We start from the raw sequence: 11,395 nt of genomic DNA on the forward strand, positions 1-11,395 counted from the left end.
GGAAACATAAAACATTTCTAGCTTCAGAAGTAAATTTGATGAAAATACCACACATCTTCAATTGTCAGACCACACAATCAAATTCATCTTTTAGAGCAAATTTATTTGGCATTAGTTTCAAAATCAGAAGATGACTGTTCCCAGATACTTCCATGCCAATACTATACTAGTCGATCAGCTAAATCACTTCTACACTTTTGAAGAGACAAATACCAGCAACATACTTTTATGTAGCTCTGCTTGAAAACTCGTATGTTTCATGCAACTTCATCAAATGTTAAAACAATATTAAAAATCTTCTAGTTAAAAAGCTAGGAACAAATTATATTTGAAAAATACAGTGCAGACTTTTTTTTTTTTTTTTTTTTTTTTTGTGTGTGTGTGTGTTTAATCTTGGTACTTCACTCCTCAGAAGAGACTTTTTCCTGCCAGCTGATAAAACTTTCAGGGTATAACAGGTCTGAAAGTTTACAACAGTAAGGATATTTTTCACTTCAGTTACTTTGATATATATATATTTTTAACTGTCTTTGAGTTTGCATCTATAAATTTCATTTTGTAACAAAATTTTCATTCTGCATTAAGAAGACACAATCATCTTATTGTATATGAGAAGATATAATAGATATTTTAAAATAGTATATACCTGAAAGCTTGGACAAGTACTTGACAGCTATAGATAGCAAAATATTGAGTCTAGCTGTACTGATATATACCCACATTCCAGATAAATAAATTCCACATAACAATAATTCAAGTTTCATTAAAAAAAAAACAAAAACATTTCTTGTGATTGACTATAATCAAATACAAAATGGATTAATATATGTTCACATTTGAAGAATGAAGCAAGCAAGACCAAGTGCTACTTTTTGATATAAAGAATTGCAAATTAGACTTCATGTGAAGTGTTTCTCACCCAGATGAGTAGAATGTTTTCTAAGCAGAAAATGTAGTTTTTTAAAAAATTCTTAAAATTAATAGAAGCATGCATTTTCTTTTAATTACCAGGTTTGGTAAGACTTAGATATTAACTACGTTAGCATGCACAACACAATGCCCAATTAATGCTGACCAAGTGACTCTATGGATAAAATTTCTAATAAATTAAATTCTCCATACATTACCTTTGTCTAGCTAGACTTCTCTCTTGGGAAGAGTGGTAGAAGTCAGAGGCTTTCCTCACTCTGGGGTTGTATATATATATATATACATTCACTTCTCTTTCTTTGTCAATATTTATTGCAGATAAATGACATCAGCTTTGGGGTTGCACATTTGAAAAGAATGAACTTATCTTAAGAAACAGGTGACTGAAAATGAAACAATCTAACTGCATTGCTCTGGATTTTTTTTTTTCTCTCTCTTGTTTACAGGGCAAGGAAAGGGAAGATAAGAAGCCATTTTGCAACACAAAATGACTTTGCCAAAAAAGCTTGTAGGTTGATCAGCAGGCTGTAGTGCTGAAGTTGTGTTCACAAAATGAAAGCTCAAGTTTTGGGTTAGCTGCTTGGCAATTGTTTTTTCTGTCTCTAGCAAAAGAGTGATATAAATTGTTTGAGGCAGAAACATAAGTCAGCCAGTCACCTTGTGGCCATGCACAGAATGACCTACAAACTGGGGAACACAGTGATATTTTCTTCCAAGTTGTTCCTGAACTTTCATTTACTAAATAAAATGTGTATTGCATTATGTCACTGAGACCAAAAAGCTGTGGCACTGGGCATTACTTATATGCACAATAGAAGACTGTCATCCCATGTGTTGCACAAAAGTAACCTACTTGTAGACTGACTACATATGTGTATCTCTTCCCCTTCAGTCTGAAGAGATGTTTGAATTGTGTTTGATTTATTTTTATTTGTATTTATTTTTTCTCTCCAGGACAGTATCATTTAACTCACCTCATGGCACCTTTACTTCCACTGTCCCTGAAGTAGTATCACAAAATCTGCTTTGGCAGATTCTCAATGCTCAGCTCTGTTCTGTTTAAATACAATTTGTCTTGCTTCCTTCTGTGGTACCTGTTGGCTTTCAGGGGTCAAAAAACATCTCGTCATTCTTTACATGCGGTTCTCTTCCTCATCCTTGCCTTTGCTGTGATGTCTCTACACTGAGCACCATCTTGGCTGATGCTCAGTTGAGTTTACTGTCTATAAATTATAAATTCAATTTTATTTCAATATTTCCTGTTTTCTGCAGAATTTCTGCAGCTGTTGCTGTTGGTAACATTTTAATATTGGATTATAGTTCCTTTGTAACAGAGCTGCTTTTGTTCTGTATTTGTATAGCGGGCAGTACTATGGGAAATTACTTGCGATAAGGTCTTCCATATCCTTCAAAGTTCTGAGATAAGGGCAAGGGGGCTTTTTTCTCTGTGGCAATTTTATTTTATTTTATTTTATTTTATTTTATTTTATTTTATTTTATTTTATTTTATTTTGTGTGTGTGTGTGTGATAAATTTGATGAGACTATAGTTATTAATATATATAACTACAGTTATTATCTCAAGAAAACCCAATAAATTGCCTACCATTGCTATTAAGATTGCATCTCTATTGACTGTGAGGGAAGGCAGAGTTTGGCAACATCAGATACTCAATGTCTTGGAAGATTGTTCCATTTTCCCCCCAATACCATGTAGACAGTGTTTATCCAAGCTTGAGTAGAAGACTTTAACTGGAAGCACACATTCCCTTCTGAATCACCCCATCCATTGCACTCAGTAATTTTCAGTAGTTTGCTACAATCACCTGAGCTTTATTTGTATTGTTAAAATGAAATAATACCACTGCAACCATTTCTTTAAAACATGCCACACCTGTTTAAATAGTCAAATCCATTTATTTTATAAAGAATATCTGTCAGTTACTCTACAAATCATGGTCTATGGGTTAAATAACTGGGAAGAAAACAAAGATTAATAAAACTGACATCCGGAACCATGGTACAAAGAGTAATTTAACATATCAATTCCCTCTCCCTTAAGTGGACTACCTGAAAGGGTGGAGCACTTTAATTAAAAAAAAAAAAGAAAAAAAAAAAGATTAATTCCAAAAGATTTTGCAAATATATATATACATATATATATATTTAAATTTATTATTTTATTTTAACATAGATACATCTATGGAAAGTTAGTTAGTTCAAAACATAAACAAATTCAGCTTGAGAGATTTTTGATGTGGAAGTTCTTCCAGCCCATATGTAAATCTGAACTATAAGAGACTGATTTGAACCCAAGCAATGCAGGCAAAATTCCAATTTCTTAAATTCTTCAATCACACTGAAATTAATGACAGCTTAGTGCCTTTGATTAAAATTCATTCTGTTCTGTGTGTTAAGGTTTTGTATAGATGTTTTTCTTAGCCATACAAAACACCTTGAAGTACTGATTATTTTAGCTAATTTTGTTTTGCAAAAAGGAACATTATTAATTAATACAACCCAAATCACCTTCCACTCCATATGTAGAGTAGAACTATTAACAAGGAGATAAACAATGGGGTAATAATTTTAACAGATGTTTACATGGGCATAAATGCCCCCCTAAAAGCTAGCCAAGGCAAAGGCAAGGTACAGAAATGTAGAAGCACTGAGATTCTTTGAAAGCTGTTGGACTACCAGAGGTTTGAGATGCTGGGCACTGACAACTTGTGTGTTGAAAATTGTGATTCCAGCACTCTACTAATACTGTTACATTGTCTTTGATCTGGAGGAGCTGTGTGTTCAACCAGTGTGGAGAACAGGTAGAGTAAATCCACCCTGCCCACAGTAACACATGCTGTAATGTCTGCCCTCAGCTTTTGGAGAAGAAAGCCACTCACCATGGCTTTTCTCCTCCACCTTTCAGTCCAAGTAGATGCAACAACTCTGCAGAAGCTGCCCACTCTGGCACAACTGCAGACTGAAATTTGCTTTCCCTTTGCAAAGGAGATATTTCAGGCACCATTGGCTATCAGTGATTTTTCAGGTCCACCCTCAGAAACAGGCCTGCAGACCTGCAGTGTGACTGCTTCCCATAAGGGCTCAGCTCCAGATTACATAGTTAATGACTTCAGCTACAGCTACCTTTGCCTAAAACAGGCTATACAAACAACTGAAGGTTTTCATGAATGCATTTTTTGTTTGCTACGTGAGTTTGCTGGGAAAAGGTGTTTCTTAAATATAATAATAATGACGGGCAACATGTGGCCCTTTGCCATGAATTCTTGAAAAATGTTTCAGCCATTCATACCACATATAAGCATTTTAACCTTTTCTTGTGCTTGAAGTAAAAGTATACTAAAACAATATTGGAGAAAACACAAGAGGTCTGGTCTTTCTGTAACAGTGTCCAGTTGGTAAAAAATATCTTGGACTTGTTAGGACTGAAAGTGTGTTAAAATGTAGAAGAAAACAGGAAAATCTGATTCAAAAGTCAGTGAATTCTACACAGACTGTTCCATTGGACTGGCCACAGTAAACAAATGAGAAACTTTTGGAGCAGTGAAAAGATGCATTAAAGATGCTCCACCTAAAGTCACAGTATACCAGCATGAAGAATCACCTGGAAATGATATTGTTGATTAATCACAGTTTGACTTGTAATAATTAATGAACGTCCTGTATTTGGCCACAGCCAAGCTTATTTGTACCGCAGCTTCTCATCATGTTCATAACAGCATAGAAATGACACTTTGAAATGGGGACCTGCTTCATAAAGGACATATAAAACCTACATAACCAGAGGATGCATTACATGACCTGTCACAGTGCAACTCAATTAAGAGGGCTTTCCATGCACCTCACTGAAACTAATCCATTCCATGGTCTGACATGCAGAAATCATGGAAAAGAGGCAAGAGGGAGCATTCAATTGCATGAAAAAGGTCCTGATAAAAAGCACTGTAAAGGGAGGCATATAGTTCTGGTTCCTGCATCCTGTAATGCCTTTGCCTTTTGCAGAGGCATGATTTGATAGAAAATGTACACACAGTGCAGGAAGCAGAGCTTGGAACACTCTGATTTCTTGAGTGCTGTAATGAGCTGTAGAAAAATAATTGTTAAAAAAAAAAAAAAAAAAAGTTTCCTGGCTGAAACCGATACACTTTTGCAAGTTTCTGATATTGGAAAGTACCCAGTTATTCACACTAATGTCAATGATATCTAAGTACATGTGCTTACGTTAGTGCTTTTCTATGATCAAGGTGGGGAAAAGCAAATCCATTTCTTAATAAATGAATCAGATGAACAGACTCTTTTGAAAGAAGTCATGAAAGTTAGTTGTATTTAACTAAAAAGGGTATGTGGATGCCTGCATAGTTCACCCATTGTAGATCTATGTCTGTGCAGACCTAAATCTAAATGTAGAAGCCTATATATAAACTCTTGGCACCATTTCATATGAAACAAGATGTGCAAAGCACAGTGCACTGCTAAAGATGCACAGGGCATGGAGAAGACCTGCTCCCTTCCATAGTGTACTTTGAGGTCTGGCAGGATATTCTGAGACACCCCAGCAGGTTCTGGGCTCCCAACTGAATTAAATACTTAGACATGACTATCAAGGGTGTCTTGGGAAAGTCTTATCTTATGCTAAGATATGTACATGTTGTCTTCATTGACCTACATTCAAGTGGATCTCTAGGTGAAAGGCAGATGAGATCAGTAGCACCTGATTCCCCCTGGAACATATCCTCCTGGAAGCGATGTCAAGGCACATGTAGGATAAGGAGGTGATCCAAGACAGCCAACATGGCTTCACCAAGGGCAAATTGTGCCTGACCAGTCTGGTGGTCTTCTATGATGGAGTGGCTGCACCCGTTGACAAGGGAAGACCAACCGATACCATTTACCTGTATTTCTGTAAGGCCTTTGACATGGTTCCACATGGTCCCTATTTTTTTTTTTTCAGCCAGAAATTGTTACATAAACAGTAAATAAATACTCCCATCCTTCTGTTTTCTTTGTGACAGATTTCTCATAAATTATGTCTATATAAAAAATTAATCTAATTCAGAAAAACTGCGTTCAGAGTTGTGTGTCTCATAGCTTTGTTTCACCTACCATTACAAATTCAAGTGCATTTACTGACCATGGCTGGTTTAAGTTGTCATCTTTGTTCTGTGTTTTGACTTTCTGCAGTATTTTATTATTTTAAAACCTGGAACAGTGACTCCTTCTAATTCGGTTTGCCAGGTACATGTTGGGACGTGTTGGAACCTTCACACAAAACTTAGTGAATAGGAACTACTGAGAAGGAGGGAAAAGAAAGGAGACATAAAAAGGGAACCATGCAAAAGTAAGATACAAGTATACTGAAAGGAAGGTCAGATAAGAAACAGGACACCATTGAGCATGACTGTTGAATTCATACCCACATGCAGTTATGCTTTGTAGAGGAAGCATGACAATGAGATTTTCAGGTGACTAGAACAAAATTTTGCTTGTCTTGTGTCCATTGACTACACAGCTAACAGCTAGACAAGTAATTTAGCAATCAGCTCTTAAAACAGCTGTTACTCTTTCTTTTCCTCGTGTCTACTGCTGGCAGTGAGAAGTTACTGCAAAATGTTACTGGATTTGCAGTTTGCAAGTGCAAAAAGAAATAGGTATTAACTCTTTTACTGTCCTCAGCTCTTAACAGCTCAATACCTTTGGCTAGTGTCTTTTTTACATTTAGGATTTTGGGGGTGGGAATCCTGTCCCTCACTGCATTTATGTAACTGCAGAGCAGTAGAAAATATCAGTTTTGCTGTAACAGCTGTGGATGTGGGTTTGCAGAGGCTGCAGCTGGGTGCAGAGATGAAATGGATAGGGTAGGAAACACAGGGCTAACAGTTCATAAAACCCATAGCATAAGGGCAGAAGTCTATGATCAGCACTTTGCAAACAGTGCAGCAAGAGCCTTGGGGAATTTGTTGCAGGTTGAAGCTCTTAGGGTTTAATTTCTGATCCATCCAGCTCAAACTAAGCAGTTAAGTGTGTTTGCCAAACAAATAGAAAAACTGTGGCCCACAGAAGGAAAGCATGCCAGCTGCGAGTCAACTTGTAGTTGAAAAATTATTTCTGACGTTGGAAGTAGTAGATCTTTCGTGTCCTATCTGTGACACCAAACATGAAGAAGAGGTTGTAGAACACCTGTCTCCATGCTGGACTACCTCAAAATCAGACACTATGCATGAGAGCATTGTCCAAATGCTTCTTGAACTCTGGGAGGCTCGGTGCCATGATCACTGACTGCCCTGGGGAGCCAGTACTGTCTTTTCAATGAAGAACCTAACATCCAACCTGAACCTCCCCTGATATGGAAAGCATGCCACTTTTTAATGTCAGCTTGGGTTGGGCAGTTAGCTAGCCTGATATTCACTGATTTTGAAGACAGTGAAGCCTACAGAGAAAGGATATATTGTGGTGTTGTCATGAAACACATTTTAATCTGTCCCCTTTGCAAGCTGTAAGAAGTCGTTCCTCAGCTAGATGACTCAGAAACTGTAGAGTAACCTCTTCAGAGGAAAGGGAATACCTTACCTGGATGCTTTAATCTAAAGAGAAATTATTATTTTGGTATATGTCTTCATTGCTTTGAATCTGAGCTTTTCAGTCCAGTGACAAAATACAAAAAAAAACAATTACAGAAAAAATCGGGATGACCTTGCATGTAGAGAGGTCAGAAGTGTATTTTGGCCGATGAGACAGCTACAAACCAATTTCTCAGGCTGGGTACACAATGTCTAATTTTATGTCACTTCTTTTGATCAGGTTATAAATCTATGAATATTTTATTTATTTATTTATTTTTACTTATTTTGGTCCAGAATGTTCAATGCTAGAGGTAGAGGAGTGTTTCTTTTGTATTCTTGTTTGTAAAATTGTGACCTAGATGAAAAGAACTCTTTTAGTTACTCTGAAACTACTGGTAGTTTAGGTCACATCAGGCATGTTTTGCCTGAAAATAATTTTTCAGAGCTGTTTAGACACTATTCCTTTTTCCTACTAGAATGGGATTAAAACACCCAAGGACGCAACATGAAATCCATCTTAATTCCCTCTGTCTTAATAGAGAAGACATAGCCATTCTTAACAGAGTTCCCCAAAAGTGGCCTATACATTATTTTGGGGGACCTGTTCGCCCCTATTGACCTCAAGTCTGGAGCTGTAAGCTTAAATACTTGGAAGCAGGGCAGATATATTGCAGTGTTTCTTTAGAAACTGCAGGCCCTATACATTTAGATGCAGGTGCCCGCAGTGTCTGTGGGTGCCATGTAGGTCTTGCCTTGCTTTTTCCTCCTATTCCAGAAGGGTGTGGGTCTCTCAAAAGTGATCTGCCAGATCCACACAGATGTACTATAGACACTGTGTCATCTGATATGGTGTGAGACACTTGTGTTTGGGCATCTTAGCCACTTCCAACAGAAAGAGGCTGCAGGGGAGGGAAAGAAAATGTTCATGAGCACAAACTACCTCTAATCCCTGGTGATCAGGGCACTCTTCCTAGAGGGATATGTGCTTCAGCATACTGAGGCAGGACAGGGATCCGAGTTTCCTACACTGTGGGTGAAGTATTTTATTCACATTGGTGAAGGAGATGGAAATCTAACAATGTTGTGCACTTCTCTTTGTCTTTAATTTCCCTGTAAATAGACTGAATTAAACACATTGTTCCCTGATGATTGGGGTGATCCAGTGTGAATTATTTCTTCTCTAATTTGTTTGAGAAATGGCAAAGAGAATGTCATACCTAGTTATCACAAGCGACATTCCACAATTAGGTCTCTGTTTCAGCAACAGAAAAAGAACACCCAAAAGTAGCAATTACTTTAATAATCTGTCCAGGAAAACAAAACAAAGCAAAACAAACAAACAAAAACAAAAACCTAATTTCCAAAGTCTGAGCCTTAATTTTAAAACTGTCTCCCATAAAGTGACACTTCAATAAATATTTCTTTGCTTATTTAGTTTTTACAGAACAGTTTGGCACTGTAATTAACAAGTTAGGGCACTGCATATTTACAGATCCTAGTGCTCTTCTTCAATAATGCTTCACATTTGTATTTTTCTTTGAGAATGGTTTATTACAGTGCAACCCTGGGCAGCATTCAGTTCGTTTGTGGTGAGAGAGGTTTAGGAGTAGGATTGATGTCAGCATTTATCTGGTAGTAGAATGGAACAGTCACTACCTAGATCTGAAAACTAACTTCTGGCTATTTATTTAAGTACTTTGTCAAGGTACGACCTCATAATCTTGAGGAAACAATGCACTGCATGAAAAAAATAGAGATTGGACTGGTTTGGGGAAAGTACTTAACAACTGTGGGAGTCCCAGGCTGGTGACTTTTTCATACTTCTTGTTTTAAATGCAGCTAAAATTCTAATATTGTCATTTATAGCATTTTGATGAAATCTTAAGACTGTGTCTGTAGATTTCTGCTATAGATGATTGTTGATTGAAGGGTTTCTAAGATGATGAGGGGACTGGAGCACCTGTCATATGAGGACAGGCTGAGAGAGCTGGGCCCATTTAGTCTAGAAAAGAGAAGACCTCACCAATGTATATAAATATCTGAGGGAAAGGTGTCAAGAGGAGGGAACCAGACTCTTCTCAGTTGTACCCAGCAACAGGACGAGAGGCAACAGGGACAAACTGAAATACAGGATGTTCCAGCTTACTATGACAGGGCACTTCTTTACTGTGAGGGTGACAGAGCACTGGAACAGGTTGCCCAGAGAGGTTATGGAGTCTTTCTCTGGAGGTATTCAAAAGCCACCTGGATGCCATCCTGCACAATGTGTTCTGGATGACCCTGGTTGGCAGTGTCATTGGACCAGATGATCTTTGGATGCCCTTCCAACCTCATCCATTCTGATATTCTCTGCTGGTGTGATTATTCTTATTATCTTATTATATTTTAAAATGTTTTTTATGTTGTAAAGGAGATGTATTGATTTCTGGATTGTGTCTTATTGCAGTATTGCAGTTTATTTTTATTTTTATTTTTATTTTTATATTTATATTTTTATTTTTATTTTTATTTTTATTTTTATTTTTATTTTTATTTTTATTTTTATTTTTATTTTATTTTTTCCTGACTATATATTCATCTTGGTAAAGTTCCTTCTTCTTCCTCAGAAAGGAAGAATAAATAAATCCCTCTGTCCCTGTTGCTCAGGCTGCTTCTTTTTATATTTCTTCTGAAAGCTGTTGATGTAATGTGTGGCCAAATGCACCCTCACTAAAGGTTCCATTGCCTTAGGGGCCATATTGCTTAAGATGGGGAAATTATGTTATTGGAATTATTACAGTTTTGAACTTCTAGTACAAAAGAACTGCAAACTTCAAATATCTGCAGGAAAGAATCTACTTTCTTTTTTACTGCATTTGTGCAGTATTTTAAGCTATCAAGCAAATTACTTAGCCCAACAAGGTTGAACTTGCAAATCTCTGTTCTAAAAAGCTATGCGAGGAATTTCCACAAAGTGCAGTATAGTTGTTACATACTGAGTCATCTCTGTATCTCTGTACTAATATTTACAGAGCAATATATTATGAATTTACTTGCAATATCAATATGTCAATTTAGGACTTACAGATCGTGAACAAAATAAAACAATTAACTTAGAGGTCTTACTAACAGGATGGTGGTTAATGCAAAAACATGATTTTTTTTTTTTTTAAATCTCTAATCCATTGTAGAATAGAGAATCATAGAATGGTTTGGGTTGGAAGGGACCTTAAAGAACATCTAATTCCAACCCCCCCCCCGCCATGGGCACAACACCTCCCACTAGACCAGGTTGCTCAAAGCCTTGGGCGCTGCCAGGAATGGGGCACCCACAGCATCTCTGGGCAGCCTGTGCCAGGGTCTCACCACTGTCTGAGTAAAGAATTTCTTCCATATATCTAATCTTAATCTACCCTCTTTTAGTTTAAAGCCATTATCCCTTGTTCTATCCCTACACTCCCTGACAAAGGGTCCCTTCCCAGCTTTCCTTTAGGCTCCCTTTAAGTACTGGAAGGCTCCTGTAAGGTATCCCTGAAGTCTTCTTTTCTCCAGGCTGAGCAACCCCAAATCCCTCAGTCTTCATAGGAGAGGTACTCCAGCCTCTGATCATCCTTGTGGTCCCCCTCTAGACTTTCTCTACTAGGTTCATGTCCTTCTTGTGCTGCTGGGGGCACCAGAGTTAAATGAAGTGCTCCAGGTAGGGCCTCAGGAGAGCAGAATAGAGAGGAAGAACAACCTCCCTTGACCTGTTGGCCACATTGCTTTTGATGGAACCCAAAATTCTGTTGGCCTTTTGGGCTGTAAACATACACTGTAGGGTCATGTTGAGTTTTTCATCAACCAACACCGCCAGTCTTTCTCCGTAGGGCTGCTCTCAATCCATTCTCTGCCCAGCCTGTATTTGTGCTC

The sequence above is a fragment of the Aythya fuligula genome, chromosome 3 (genome assembly GCF_009819795.1).
Source record: "Aythya fuligula isolate bAytFul2 chromosome 3, bAytFul2.pri, whole genome shotgun sequence".
Taxonomy (NCBI): Eukaryota; Metazoa; Chordata; class Aves; order Anseriformes; family Anatidae; genus Aythya; species Aythya fuligula.